The following is a 16,986-nucleotide window of genomic DNA, read 5'->3' as shown; positions in this document are numbered from 1 at the left end:
AAATGATCCATTTCAATGAATTGTGTTTTTTCATTTCAAGTACAACCCCAGGTTCTGACGTGTACTATTGCACCACAATGTTGCCAAAGGTTTTTGTTCTAAACAGTTCCGGTTCTCTACTAATGAGTGCACAAACTTTTAAAAATGTCAAACCAAAGCTTGAAACAAAAATTTAGAACAAAAATCTTTTAAACAAAATTTTGAAACGAAAAAAAATTCAAACAAAAAATTTCAAACGAAAAAATTTTGAAACAAAAAATTTCAAACAAAAAATTTTAAACAAAATTTTCGAACAAAAATTTTCAAACAAAAAATTTCAAACGAAAAAATTTGGAAACGAAAAATTTCAAACAAAAATTTTAAACAAAATTTTGAAACGAAAAAATTTTTAAAAATTTCAAACGAAAAATTTTTAAACAAAAAAATTTTGAAACAAAAGTTGTCAAAAAAAATGTCAAACAAAATTTTGAAAAAAAAATTCAAACAAAAATTTGAAAGCAAGAATTTTCAAACAAAAAGTTTCAAACAAAAAAATTTCAAACTAAAAATTTTACGTTTCACGGTTAACCGTTAAACTTTACCCGATTTTTAACTATTCGATTAACAAATAAACGGTTTTGATCATATTTATCAGTGAGTGCAAAATGTTGAACGAAACCAAGATTTTTAAATGTTAAACAAAACTTAAAACTGAATACAGCAAAGATTTGAAAATCATCAACCAATCAGATTGCACGAAAGATAGTGATCAACCAATCAGATTGCAGGAAAGATAGTGATCATCCAATCAAATTGCATTAACAATAACTTTGCTAGTGTCAGATTACATCACCTTATGATTAAATTTTAAACTGTTGTAGCATGTATTGCCTTTCGTCTATGAGTCATAAGATTCAATAAGGTTAGCTATCAGATTTCTAAAGCTCAAGGTCAAATCAATCACCACCAATGATCTTAGACTATGAGCTGTGACTAAAGTTCAATGTATTGTTTCAAATTTCGCACCTTATGTTAAAATTCTGTTTATCACCATTCCCAAATTTAAAGAATACTTCTCTTGATATACCTAAGTCTTAGAGTTAATCATATCATTATATGTTCAATAAGGTCAATAATGTCCGTCAATTGTTTACCTGAGTAGAACCAACTGTTTTCTAGAAGTGTGTGTGTACTCAAACTTAAGAAGTACCACAACAAAGGAAATGAATCCCTGTACACTACCTCATCAAGGACAATCACGTGGTACAACGTCTTACTTACGTTTATATTTGGCGGGAATAATCAAAACCAATGACGCATTATCAAATTATCCTACAAAGTTTCAATGTACCAATGTCCTGGACTCCTAATCCCATCATAGGACAATAACCGATCACGTGATCATAATGATTTACCCAATGAATGAGATACTATCCAATTTTAAGAACAATTACCAATTATTGATACGACAATAAGAAATGTACCCCTTCCAAAATTTAAGATTGGTACACAAATACACCTGTGTCTTATGAAAAAAGTAATAAATCCTGTACTTATTCAATAATAAAGCCGGTCAATAACATTTAAATTTTGAATATTTGGCCATAAGAGGAACATCAACATCTACAATGGGTCCTAGAAAACGTTTACCGAATTTTGTTATTTGATAATTCCCAAATTTAAAAGGGAACATAAACATATAAAGGTAATAAACCTCTGTACATACCCATATAACATGCTAAATAGGGGTCAATAACCTCCGAAATTTGATTTTTGGTAGTTCTTTACCTATGAAAAGGGAACGATGTGGACCATCCAAATTTATAGTGGTACATATTGGAGACCTGTACTATGATACCAAATGCTTATATTAAACAATTTCTAAAACCGAGTGGATGAGCCAAAATACCCCTCCCAAATTTTTAAAGGATGCATCAATGTACCCATATCTTATGATAGGAAATGAACCTATATACATGACCATATAACCATATAAGGTAATAAAACCTCATCAAAGGGGAGAAATTGGGCCAAAAACCAAACACATGGTACAACATATTGCTTATGTTTATATTTTACCAATTTTGTACCCCTAAAAGAGAACGATGTGGACCACCCAAATTTATCATGATACATGTTGAGTCATGTACTATGACACCGAATCCCCTCCCGGGGTGCATCAATGTACCTATGTCTTATGATAGGGAATGAACACCTATACATTACCATATAAGGTAATAGGACCTCATCCAAAGGAATAAATTAGGTCAAAAACCAAACACGTGGTACAACGTAATGCTTACGTTTATATTTTGTCAATTTTTTACCCCTAAAAGGGAACGAGGTGGACCACCCAAATTTATCATAATACATATTAGGGTCTTGTACTATAATACCAAATGTTTAAATTGGGCAATTTCCAAAATTTAAGGGGTGGGCCAAGGTATCCCTCCCAAATTTTTAAAGGAGTGCACAAATATACCCATATCTTATGAAAGGTAATGGACCCCTATACATGACCATATAACTAAATAGGATAATAACACCTCATCAAAGGGGATAAAATCGACCAAAAACCAAACACACGGTATAACGTATTGCTTACGTTTATATTTTGGCAATTTTGTACCCCTAGAAGGAAACGAGGTGGACCACCCAAATTTATCATAATACATGTTAGAGTCCAGTACTATAATACCAAATATATAAAATGATCAATTTCCAAAATTTAAGTGGTGGGCCAAGGTACCCCTCCCAAATTTTTAAAGGGGTGCACAAATGTACCTATGTCTTATGATAGGGAATAGACCCCTATACATAACCATATAAGGTAATAGGACTTCATCCAAGGAAATAAATTGGGCCAAAATACCAAACACATGGTACATCGTATTGCTTACGTTTATATTTTGGCAAATTTGTACCCCTAGAAGGGAACAAGGTGGACCACCCAAATTTATCATAATACATGTTAGGGTGCAGTACTATAATACCAAATGTTTAAATTGGTCAATTTCCAAAATTTAAGGGGTGGGCCAAGGTGTCCCTCCCAAATTTTTCAAGGGGTGCACAAATATACCCATATCTTATGAAAGGGAATGGACCCCTATACATGACCATATAACCATATAAGGTAATAACACCTCATCAAAGGGGATAAATTGAGCCAAAAACCAAACACGTGGTATAACGTATTGCTTACGTTTATATTTTTGGCAATTTTGTACCCCTAGAAGGAAATGAGGTGGACCACCCAAATTTATCATAATAGATATTAGGGTCCTGTACTATAATACCCAATGTTTAAATTGGTCAATTTCCAAAATTTAAGGGGTGGGCCATGGTACCCCTCCCAAATTTTTCAAGGGGTGCATTAATATACCCATGTCTTATGAAAGGGAATGGACCCCTGTATACGTCCATATAATCATATAGGGTAATAACACCTCATCAAAGAGGATAAATTAGGTCAAAAACCCCCGAAATTTGACTTTTTGGCAATTTTTTACCCATGAAAGGGAACGACATAGACCCCCAATACTGATAGAGGTACATACTATGGTCCTAGGCTACCACACCAAATTTTTAGATTTGGCAATTTCCAAAATTTAAGGGGGGTGGTCCTATGTACCCCTGTCAAAATTTAGGGGGTGGACCAAGGTACCCCTGTCAAAATTTAGAGGGGGTGGTCCTAGGTACCCCTAGGTCATTGACCCCGGGCCAAGGTCATTGACCTTTGACCTATGACGTCACAAAAATTTTTGCTGACTCGGCGAGCCATACGGGGGGGCCTACTACTGTTGCAAATAATAAACTCCAAAACTAAAATTCTCACTGACAATTATTAGTTACTTGTTATATACTCTGAAGGTGATGTCTTTGCAGTTATAGATTGTGTTACTGCATAAGACACCAAATATATAAACTTCTTTTTTTTCGTTGCATCTCGAATTTGCTTTTACATCACCTCTGTACTACGAGGAAATGACCTGTGCACTACATGTAAGTCATCTGGGTACTGTTTAAAATACCTCTATTTACATGTAAATCATCTGGGTTCTTCGTGTAAATCACCTGTGTGTTACGTGTAAATCATCTCTGTCCTACATGTAAATCATCTGGGTACTGCGTGTAAATCACCTATGTGCTACGTGTAAATCACCTATGTGCTACGTGTAAATCACCTCTGTCCTACATGTAAATCACCTGGGTACTTCGTGTAAATCACCTGTGTGTTACGTGTAAATCATCTCTGTCCTACATGTAAATCACCTGGTTACTACGTGTAAATCACCTGTGTGCTACATGTAAATCACCTGTGCGCTACGTGTAAATAACCGCTGTTCCACATGTAAATCACCTGTGAACTACATGTAAATCGAATACGTGCTACTTGTAAATCACCTGCGCGGTAGGTGTAAATCACTTGTGCAGGACGTGTACGTTGCACATGTTCTGTGCACGTGAAGATGTTGAATAGGACCTGGCATGTATATGTGCATCACATGTACTGGCGTACATTTATACAGATGATGCACATGTTGCATCCGTGCAATTGTACATGTACTATACGGATACTGTACGTGCATTGTGCTGTCTGGGTACTATATGAATGACGAAGTATGAAAATCTCCATATCTTGTCGTCAATGTGATAACAATATGCGCATGATATTTCAAGAGAAAGTCGACAAAGAGTAGTTCAGTTGTTCAAAGTTTTTCGAAAACGGTTACTCTAAAATGAAATCTTTGAGCTTTACGTCCCACGGTTATGCCGGTTAGGCTAAAGGAGACGGTGATAATGAGAAATGAATGAAATGGTGGAATGAAGAAAGTGGGAGGAAACGGGAGAACCCCGAGAAAACCCACGCACACGGTGTTTGTCCACCACAACGGTTACTCTAGTATGTATCATGGGTTAATATACGATTTGAAATTTCCATTATTATTAGAGTAAGGAGATAAAATGAAGTGATACAATAAGAATTATAGCTACTATTCATACAAAATCTGAATTAATGATGTAAAGCGTTCTAGAATGTTTAATGACTTCTGTTCCCCCTAAATCATTCACGCTTCCCATTCCCCAAACTCCTCTGGCTGGTTGTAGACTTGCTGAGAGGAGTTTGTTTCTGGCATTAGGCTATTCCATTCGCCTTGGGAAAAAGTTTCAACAGGCAATTCGATTTGGTAAATTCTCTACATTTAATTCTTATTGCTTTTTTAATAACAGTAATAATATATCTACAATATTAGGTTTTTTCAACATTGAAGCTATATGAGAAGTAGACCTATAAAATAACCTAAAATTCAGTTTATCTCTATTCTCTCCAGAAAGAGAACACAGATCTTCATAGATTGAACACACCCTAAAGGCGAGCGGTGGTATATTAATTATATAACTTCAATTAAGTTTGTAATGTTACTGTTGTTACAATTAAAAACAATAGTTTTCTTATGTAGGCCTATCATATAAAAACGTCACGTCATCAATTTTAGTTAAATGTTTAGTGCGTTAATTTGCACGATTAAATAACTTGATATGTATGTAAAAATAATACAATTGATATTACACATAACTTGCATAATTACACATAAAGACATCGTTAAACAGTATTTATTTTTCATAATTAAGAAATTGGTTATTCCTTTTCAAATATAGAAACTAACGCCGCCTGGTAGCAAATGCCTAAAATAGTCACATTTAAACTAATAATTCAAAAGGCAGTCACAGTACAGCGTTATCATCTTTGTTATTCTTATTAGGTTCATATTAACGATGACAGCGCTACACTGAGCAAACATTTTGAGTTATTAATTTAAATGAGATTAATTCATACATTTGCTACTAGGTGGCGCTAATTATGTGAACAATAGTATTATTAGGCGCGAAGCGATTCTGATTCGATCTCTCGTGACGCACCGTGAAGAATAAGGTGTAAATTTGAATTCGAGGATTTTAAACCAAAATCTGATGGTCAAATATTGTGGTTTAATTTCACCAATTGTCTGCATTTTAGTCGACTACAGGAATGCGCACGAGTCGAGACATGTCTCGAATCTCGAGTCGACTCAACTCAAATTCGAGTCGGGACATAGTTTGTAAAATTCGTAACAAGTGGAGACATACGTATTTGTCGACTCGAATTTTCGAGTCGAGACACGAGTCGGGTCAATATGGCTCGCAAAAATCTCGACTCGACTCGAATATCTCGAAAATCTTTCTATATTTTTTAATTTTATTTTGAAGAAAGTATTTACTCAAAAACAGAATTGAAACCATTTCCTGCATTTATTACTGTACAAAGGTACAGAATGCATAAACTTAATAATTAATCTTTCGAGATCAAGATTTAATTTTCTGCTCAATTCAGTTAATTAAAACTAATAATTTTGAATGTTAACACCACGGCATCGGCAACTACGACTCAAATGAACACGTGACCATCCCCGCTGGATCTTGGCGTAGTGGCAGAGCTTTATATTATCTGATGAATCCCGATACCTTCTTCATCATGACGATGGGAGTGTGCGAATCCGTTGTGTTACAAGGGAACAGCTTCTTGACACCTGTACTGCGGGACGGAGACAAGCTGGCGGCGGCTTAATTATGCTCTGGGGAACGTTCACGTGAACATCCATGTGCACCATGACGGCCGAGGCGTATCGTACATTGCTTGCAGACTACGTACACCGTCCATGACGTCCATGTTTACCAACAGTAATGGCATTTTTCCACAATATAATACATTATGTCACAAGACTATGAGTGTGATTTTGCGGATCGAGGACACGGGGGCGAGTTCCAAGAAATGTAGTGTCCCACCGAACTCGCCGGATCTGAACCCAGTCGAACACATCTGGGATCTAATTGAACGTAACGTCAGAGCACATCGCCCCATCCCCGGAATTTACGGGAATATAGGTGACATGTGTGTGCACTGTGGTGCCAACTCTCTCCAGCGACCTACCAAGGATCATTGTGTCCATTCCAAGGCGTGTCGCCATTGTTATCCGTGCCAAAAATGGACATACTGACAATTAGGTGAGTAATCATAATGTTCTGGCTGATATGTGCGTATATTTTAATTCGCATATTTGTGTCGACTCGAATTTCGAGTCGTCTCGTCTCGAATTCGAGACGAGCCGAGACAGAAAAATTTTAGAGTCGAGACATTTTTTCGAGACAAGTCGAGACAGGCTTAAATCTCGACTCGACTCGTGCGCATCATTAGTGGACTAGCATATGGTGATAATTGTCAAAATTTTCGCTCTCCAAAAAGGTGTACTATGCACACAATCCATATAGAACGATTAGGTTAGTTACTGAAGCACAATTAAATCGTTTAGAGTATTGATTATCATGGAATAAAGATGATACCATTTGTTTCTGAGAAGCCGTTAAATTACTCTACCATAAAATATCACTTGCTTTTCCTGGCGGTGTGCATACCAAGGTGGTGAAATATGTACTATGTTAGACGTAATTCTGAATACGCGAACATGGTAGACAACTCTCATCTATGAATACACTCCATTGTATATTTCAGATTTCCAGGAGAACTATAAATATATAAATATATGAAGGGTTAAGGTAGTACTGTGGAAACACTGTTAAATCACATTGATTATGATTGCAGATCTGCCTCGGGAGGAAAATTCTCCCTTGTCTCTTCCTGAAATCATCACTGATGGTAACCTTTTAGTGTATCCTACAGATGTCACGAAGAAAATAAATAAGCTTATTTGGATAATCTTGATATGGGTCAGAATTTGCTCTTGAGCTTAGCCTAAAGTCCAAACCCAAACCATAACATACGTCCTGTACATTTGGCTCTCTATTCATCGATGCTACTCGCATGCTTTCTTTCTCTCCACTTCGAATACTTTTGGGTGGATCAGTTAATCTCCGTATCAAGTTGCTAGTAAAATACTAGTTCTTTAGGCAATATTTTTAAGTGTTCTGACTTTTTGCAGGTCCTGGGACTAATGAGATGGTTTCTTCTCTTTCTTTTTCTTTTTAATTTTAGGTTTAGGTTTGGAAATGTTTCTTTCATGTTTCTTGATCTTCAGTTTCCTCTTTTAACTTCCAATATTTTCTTCTAATTTTCAAATCATCGATCAGTTGTGTTCTTATTACTCCTCGTTTTCCTTCCATCTTTCTTTCTATGGAGGTATGAAGAAGATAATTTCTTCGCAAGGTGTGTCCAATCCATTCGAAGTATGCTGGCTAAAAACGTTCTCTTCTCTCCTATCTGTTTTAGAGCATCTTCGTTCGTTATTTTCTGTGTCCATTTTATCTTGTCCATTCCTCTATAACAGACGAAACTTCAGAAATATCGGCCTTGTAACATTAGTATATGATCTTCCCTCATCGTAGATGCTTATTTTCCATATCATCTCGCTCAAGGAGGGTTAAACCCCGAAATCCCTTTGGATTCGCCACTGGTTCCACCCACATTACGAATCAAACTAACGACCCTTTGCTGTAGAGATAATCTTTTAGTTTCGAACTACCCTGACCCCGTAAACTTAATTGTGCATTAACAAAAAAAAAAAAAAAAAAAAAAAAGGAAAAATAAGAAAAAATGTATGACTGAAGGAAGTCATTAAAGGTTGTTGTGTGTAAGAAGAAATCGAGAGCAAAAATGTTAGTGATAATTCTAGGTAAAATTAGTAAAGAGAGGCATTATCCAAATACAGTGTACAATAGACAGTCAGTAAATAATTTTAACCCTTTGGGAACCCATGGTACAATTTGTACCATACGGGGTGTTTCATGGTACATTGCGTTATAACTCTCCTATTTGAGCTTTTTCGTTTTTTTGTTTTTTTGTTTTTTGTTTTTTGTTTTTCAAGTCCAGATGCATTGTAGAAGACATTACGTATGGTTTCACACCTTCCTGCGTCGAGACATAGGAGGTGATGACGTCATAAGTCTAAAATTTATATTTTCGTGTAATACTTTTTTTGGGGGGGTTATGTAAAGTATTTTTGGCGGGCTTATTTTTGCACGTAGAAGATTGAAATTTTGCACAAACATACAGTCCACCGTGTAGTATTTACCAGATTTTTCCCCAGATTTCTGCGTTAAAACAGGGGGGGGGGGATCCAGAGGGTCAAAATTTGAAAAAAGGGATATTTTTACCCAAAAATCCCGTTTTTCCTAATTCTCTCGCCTTAGATACACGATGGAGACAAGCGAATGGTACCGCCTGAAAGGCAGTTCTATTCTAAAGAGAATGATGTGCGACACATGGCCCTAGGGTAATTAGGGAAGTGTCAGGGATTTTGTACCAAAATATACTTCTGTATAGGGGAATTTTGGACATTTTCGGTATTATTTTTGCGGGCTTATTTTTGCACGTAGAATATTGAAATTGTGCACAAACATTCAGTCCACCGAGTAGTATCTACCAGATTTTTTTTTTCAGATTTCTGCCTTAAGACAGGGGAGTACAGAGGGGCTAAACGTTGAAAAAGGGAGATTTTTACCAAAAAATCCCTTTCACGGGATTTTCCCGCCTTAGATACATGATAAGGACACGTGAATGGTACTGCCTGAAAGGCAGTTCTATTCTGAAGAGAATGATGGGCGAAACATGACGCTAGGGTAATTAGGGATGTCTCAGGGAATGTTTAAAAAGTTTTCTCTGTATACGGGAATATGGGACATTGTCGGTATATTTTTTTTGGCGGGCTTACTTTTGCACCTGGAAAATTAGAATTGTGCATAAACACCCTTGTGCTTAATTATAACCTTGTGCTTAATTATCAGTCTATATACCAAGTTACCTCTCCCAAGCATGAGACCTTCCTGGTTTAGCTTATTTCCTGAAAAATGTTTATCCCTCACCTTTTTACCCTAACAGCACAAGATGTGCTAGACATGTGCCATTTAGGTTCCCCACCTTGTTTTTAGGTACCCGGCACTTGGCACATATGATATTCATGTGCTAAGTATGTACTTAAGCTACCTACAGTTTTACGTACTTGTTACACCTAATTGATATTTGCAACTATGTACCACAAATATAGCATTTATATACGTGTCTCAGTTTCGCACTCTAACAGTCATTTGTTTTTATATCGTCACTTGGGACATATATCTGTCATATTCTAGGTACGTCCTTTAGGTACATAGTGTTGCAGATACCCTAACAGCACAAGATATGATAGGCATGCGCCATTTAAGAATTCTAAATTTATCTCCCACATTTGATGCAATTGTTGCTTTTTTCTAAGTGATTGTGTACTAGAAGCAACAAACACATCAACTTTATTAGGTGGCATCTGTCGCCGATCAGTTGAAAGCGAATGTGGAAGAACCATTAAATAAAGTAAACAGACACTCATCAATTTGCTATAAAATTACAATGCGAGCAAATTTTATCTGATCCCCGACGGTTATCGTCGAATATACACGGTTAAAGGAGCACCCTGATCAGCCAAATTTAAAAGACCTCAACAACTTATTCCTCTACAAGCGACATTCTCTTACTTGCATTTGTGGCCAAGTCGGAAAGGCACGCGGCTACTGGTCCAAAGGTTGGTGGTTCACGTGCACCCTGGGGTACATTTTTTTTTTTACTTGTTTAAAGTGTTTTTACTCACATAAATATTAACACATTACTCATACAGGCGATTTAACATATTTTGGGGGAGTAATTTTGTGGTTCATTGACGCTTACGGCATGGGGAACATACCTAGAACATACTTCCCCTCCTTCAGACATAGACTGTGACTATTACTGTGATTTCCCTCTCCATGAGATTTCTCTCAAGAGGCACATAAGGCCCATACTGGACACATTCTCATGTACCTGAGAAAACAAGATAGGCATATGCCTGCTATGTAATTGTGCTGCTAGGGTAAGGAAAGGAATTTTAATGAAAATGACAAGATAAAAACCTAGTTCAAGATAGGTCTAGAAATTTGTATCAAAGAGACCAGTTAATTTTCTGTTATGATACATACAACATTTTTTGCATTATTGCAATATAGAATAGCTGAAATGTACATTCCTCGCACTGACAGAATAGGTCGATGAAGAATATTTGAACCCTTTCTCTACCATTAGAATACATATCTCAATGAAAGTGTGATGCTAATAATCCGTAACGTCCCTCCTTCCACTAATCCTTCTCACCTCTTATAAAAGGATTCATCACTATTCATCACAGCAACCCCAGAAACTACAGAATGGATACTAATATAAATCCTTTCAATCATTATTTATTTCATCCCTTCCCCTCATACCCAAGGGCGATGCAGAACGAAATTTGATTTAAAGGGCATTGCTCACTATCAATCTGAGCGATCCCGAAAACCATGGATATGACAGTATTATCGATCCTTTCTGATTATTTTTACATGTATGCGCCCTCACCATGACTAAAATGTAACGAAAACCTAAGTTAGTCCAAGGTTCACTCATATATAAAAAGTCATCACAATTGGTGCAGTTGTCTAGGCAGAATTAAATGTCAAACAAACATATTTTGCATGTCAACACCCTCAACCATCCTTGAGGGAAATATCCTAAACATTTAAGTTAGGCCACGGTGCACTTGTATTCCAAAAGTCGTCGTATCAATAAGTGGTCTAAGAGTGGTTAACGAAAGAAATTGTTACATTCATATTCGTTTATTTGGATATAAATGGAATTGTGGCAAATTTTCAAAAGAATTTACTCAAAAGATGTCCAAACTGTCAAGCAAATGTCTCTCTTTAATTCATACTTTTGAAATTTTGGTTTGTTATCAATGAAAAATAACCTATCCTCTGCTGTAATTGTCTTCAAGGTATAACTTCATTTGAAGGGTAAGGGGAAAAAACAAGGAATGTCACAAAACTGCATTTTCGAGAAAACGGCGTTTTAATATTGAAAACTGCGTACAAAAAATAGGGTTATGAAATCTTTTGCCACTTTTTACATGAACATTTCTACATCTACGCATGCATGCAATAGACAGTCAAATAGTACCAAGAGTTACCAACAGATAGGACAAAGCACCCGAAAAAGCACATACATGGACATTCCTTGTTTTTTCCCCTTACCCTTCATTTGTGTTTAATTTTCGTTACTTCAGTAGTTTACAGCAAATGCTCTTAGGTGGCGCTTATGTCGTGTGTGTTATTATAACATTTCAAACCTTCAACACGGTGTGTTCAATTTTTGTTATATGTATTTCACCTACCACATCACCTGTTGTCAGAAATTAGCAACAATGGTTTATCATGTTGTTTGGGTAGCTTAAAGCAAATGCTACTAAGTGGCGCCTATATAAATAATCACTGACAAATATAGGCGTACATAGAATTCTCTGCGTGGGGGAAGAAAAACTGAGTAGTGGTTCAAATGGGTATATGTGTGTAAGCGCATACAAATACTGGCCAAATCCAAATAAAATGCAGCTCCATATGGTGTATACTTACGTTTCAATTGCGTGTACTTAAAAATGAGATGAGTTGAGTTGATTTTAGTTTAGCGTCCCTTTCAGCAGCGAGGCTATATCAGACGTGGACCTACTGATTAACGTGGAATCCGAACCACATGAGCTCCCGCCGGGAATCGAACCCGGGTTACTTAAAAATGAATATGGTTTCATTTGTATGCAAACTAGATGCAAAACAGAAGGGGGAATGTTTAATTTCAGATTCAAACTAAATTATACTATTTAAAAATAAATAAATAAACAAACTTAGCTACTACTTTTATGCAAATGTAAAACTTAAATTCAGCAAATTTCAAATAAAAAAAAAGCATTCCTAGCAGGGTTTGAACCTTCGACCTTGTCCATGGGAAAAAGAAATCGGTTGGTGGTAGTGGTTTGCATAGGTGAAGTCAAGTTATCCCTGCCTGTCATGTTAAATTAATTAACTAATAGTGTGGGGTTTGGGGGGGCAGGGACGTCATGCAGCACCTCATGACACTCCGGACGCTATGCGCACCAAATCGCCCCCAGGGAACCTGAGGAGATCCTACCATACCCGATTCCCGGCCTCCACGCACGCTGGATTACAGGTGTTCGCCACAACACCCAGCCACCAAACAACCTTGAAATTCTTCTCTTTGATTGAGGGGATTTGATTTAGTGTAAGAAGCAATGACCGGTAGGCTTACATATCGCTATAAATGAAAGACTGGTCGCATAATTAGCAGATAAAAATGCTAGAAACTTTGGTTATCAAAGCTGTAAGGTAGATAATTGTGTACAATATTTATATATACAATTAAAGTCCAATTTTATTGCTGCGACAAATGTGCGCAGATTAACAATATATCAGCTAACATATAACTACAAATTCATTATTTTCTTGAAAGATAAACTTGGAGATGAAGATCTAAGGCCAACGTAATAATTATAAATGCACTTTTAACAAGTGTGATTAAGGGTAATAATATATATGAGAACCCTCTGATCTGCGTTTCTTCTGTGTTCTATTACCACTTCTACATGAAATACCATAAATTTTCTACGTAGTGCAATAGTAAGAACTATCCATTTGCACAAGACATGCGATATGCGTAAAATCCCCCCCCACACACACAGTCATAGATAAAGTACAAGGGCACTACACATGCAGATATAAAGTACAGGTACGTTTTTTTTTTTTTTTTTCGTATCGGTCGATAAGTAAATAACAGTCGCTTTGTTACCCCTTTGTAAGTTCGTACATACTCAATGAATAATCCCTAAAAGTATGAGCGTCCTGCTCCTTCGGGAACTGATGCAGTTTCATGTATACTATATCCTTAAGTTTTAAAAAAGACTAGAAATCTCAAAGCTTAGTGTTCTTTTATTAAATATTTCGGCATATTTTTGGATTTGGGGGGCCAGAATATTTTGCTTATATTTCGTGGTTTCTTGCTATATTTTTTGTATTTTTCATGGTTTAGGTTAGGTTAGGTCAGTTTAAATTAGTTTTGGTTAGGTCAGGTAAGGATTGTTGAATTTGGTGGGACCAGAATTCTTTGCTTAAAATTCGTACTTTCTTCCTATATTTTCTGTTCTCCTCCTGTAAACATGATTATTTTACTGACTGTGGCCCCCAATATACCTAAAACTATCCCAATATTTCTCGTTTCTTTTACGAAAGAAAATAAAATTACATTTTTCGGTTGAATGTCTCACAATTACGCCCTGTAGGCTAAGGGAGACGATATTTAATGCAAGTGAATGATGATGAAAAAATTGTTGGAATAAGAATGTGGGAGGAAACTGTGGTACCCGGAGAAAACCCACGGACACGGTGTTCTCCACTACGAACTTACTTAGTCGGGGATCGAACTAGGGACCTCCCATCGCAGAAGATATGCACAGTTTTATATGCCTAAACCTTATAGGTGGGTGCGATGTTAAACTGGTACTACAGTTGTGCATATTTTTTAGCGAAAAATGTATACCAATGCATTGTAATCTGGTACCCAACTGTCGTGTTTTAGTTGTAGCGTTAGACTTCAAAATGGCTATATATGATAAATGTAGAAATAAAATCTTTGAAAAATAGTTACTTAACATCTTAAAAGCTCGTGTTCTACGAGAAACTTTACGTTTATACTAGATATGCTTGCACCAGAGGATTTGTTTCATGACCCATCCTGATGTGTAGTAGTCTGACGTAGCGAAGGCAGGCGAGTAACTCAAGCAGTTAGGGCGCCGAAGGCAGTTGGTGAAGCATTATTAGAAGTCTTGCTTGTTGCTCCCTAAAATAAAGTTGCACATCTTTAAATTGGTGCAGGTTTACAATTGATCATCCTAAAATTGGTTATTTTACAGTTAAAATTAGTTGATACAAATGAAAGAGGACTATCTAGGATATAAAATGCCACTGCCGAAGCACTCTTCACAATATGGGAAACTGGTATTTTACAACTGTGAAACAATTACAAGTGTTATAACTATTATAACGGTTAAAATGAGTGAGTGCATATGAAAGACGACCGTGTAACATTAATTGCCAGGTGACAGTGTTTCTACACAATGTATGGAACGTGTAATTTATGGTCACAAGTATACAGTTACCATGACAAGTGCTATAACCCATACCAGGGTTCCTACTGGTCTGGGAAAACTCAGCAAAAATGGTGCAGGTCAGGCAAACTCAGGGAAAAAGACTGGAAATCAGAGAAAGCCAGGGAGAATTTATAAAATATATTTTTTCTAATATTAATTGTACATCAATTTCAGCTTAGCCAACCACTAGTGATAACAGTATGGAACGTTGCTCGGATTTTTATGGATGGTAAGTGGAATATACCTATCAGCAATTGATTACTATTTGTCTCTAGTATAAATGTTCTCATATGTAAATATTCACCGTTATTTATTCCTTATTTATATACGAACGTCATCCGACACCTGTCATGAAATTCAGGGAAATAGATTTCTCCAGATCAGTAGGAACACTGTATACAAGTGCACTGTAGGTATAAAGTGTTTTTTCCACTATCCTCCTTTATGCTCCCAGCATTCGTCGCTGATGCGCTTGCTCCCTACGGATCTCCCCCTTCCCGCGGGCTTCCTTCTGATTCTATCGCTAAAATTTCCTATGTTGGCGCTAGTGAAACCACCACCAATGATGTTACTCTTTGACCGGTTCAGTGGTTCGTAACTTCTGTTCCATTAACTTCCATGCTAGGAACTTTGTGTTCCGTGTGTGTGTGTGTGTGTGTGTGTGTTTTTTTCGTTTAAGTTCATTGCAATTTTTAATCATGAATAAATTGACTTCTTCCTCCAATATTGTGCTTATTAAATTGTTCCCTGTACAGAATTGGGCCTCAGGAACCGGAGATCTGCACATGTTGAACAGGTGTATCTGCTTTAAGGTTATCAAAAGGTAGCAACCCTAGACCTCAATCAGTGTAGTACGTTTAGTACTTTCCCATCAGGAATCGAACCGGGGTTCTTGTGCACTTAGAGCACGCGTCTAGGTCATAAGACGAGGAAGGGGATTTTTTTTTTCAAATATAGATATGAAATGTGTGAGAACCTAATTTGTAAAACATTAGGTTTCCTCCTGTTTTCCTGTCGTCAGATCGGGACTTGTTGGAGACCAGGCAAAGGGAGCTGCTGAAGATGCACAATCTCTTCCAATCCAGCGGCAGGAAACGTCTGATTCAGGTAATTGCGTATGTGAATCTCTAAGTGCGCTGGTGATCCATCCTGCTGTATTACAACAGTGTCTTTGATACCATTTACCAGCAATGTTACCAAACAAATGTGGGTGAAACCTAAACCATCAGAAAACACCAATTAGGGGTTCCACTTCCGGACTACCCTGTAGAACTAGATTCATCATAGTTGAAAATGGATTTTCATTATACCTATGAATACCTGATATTGGTCTTACTAATGCACAGAAGATGGAATAGACAAAATAATAGTTTTCTAGATTTACTGATTAGGCATAGATCTGATAATACGAAATTAGTTACAATCTCGTAACTAATCAATTTCTGAAATAAAGTAGTTTAGGACTTCGAAATATGATTCGCAAAGTATGGAAAGTCTTTCAGAACCAACTTTTCTATTGATCTGTCTATCGACAGGTATGGCAGTAAAAACTATCAGAGACAATGATTTACAAAAAGTAGATATAATGTGTCAAGAGCAAGTTCCATCTCAGTTTTTATTCCTGTATGCAGTCGCATTAGTTTAAAAGATAAATTTAACCACTTCCGGTTTCAATGTTGGATCCCTATAGAACAAAAACGGAATGAGATAATAAGCCAATGCATTTTGAACTGCAAGAATAGCTTCCATCAAGGCCGGTTCTCCCATATGTGCAAGGGAGAAAAATCTGTCATAACTATATTATTTAAAATAAATATTTCTTGTTGGAAACAGACTTGATGATGGTGGTTGTCAAATTTACTAAACTGACCTATTTAAATACTACATTCATAAGTTATGTTTAAGTCGCATTAGTTTAAGGTTACATGGGCACTGCTAAAGTAATGTTGCAAAGAAACAAATACCAGCATGAATTGCTTTATTGTTG

Source organism: Thermobia domestica, chromosome 6, assembly GCF_964235325.1.
Source record: "Thermobia domestica chromosome 6, izTheDome1.hap1.1, whole genome shotgun sequence".
Classification (NCBI taxonomy): Eukaryota; Metazoa; Arthropoda; class Insecta; order Zygentoma; family Lepismatidae; genus Thermobia; species Thermobia domestica.
The sequence above is the reverse complement of the archived record's forward strand: the minus strand, read 5'-3'. Positions refer to the sequence as shown.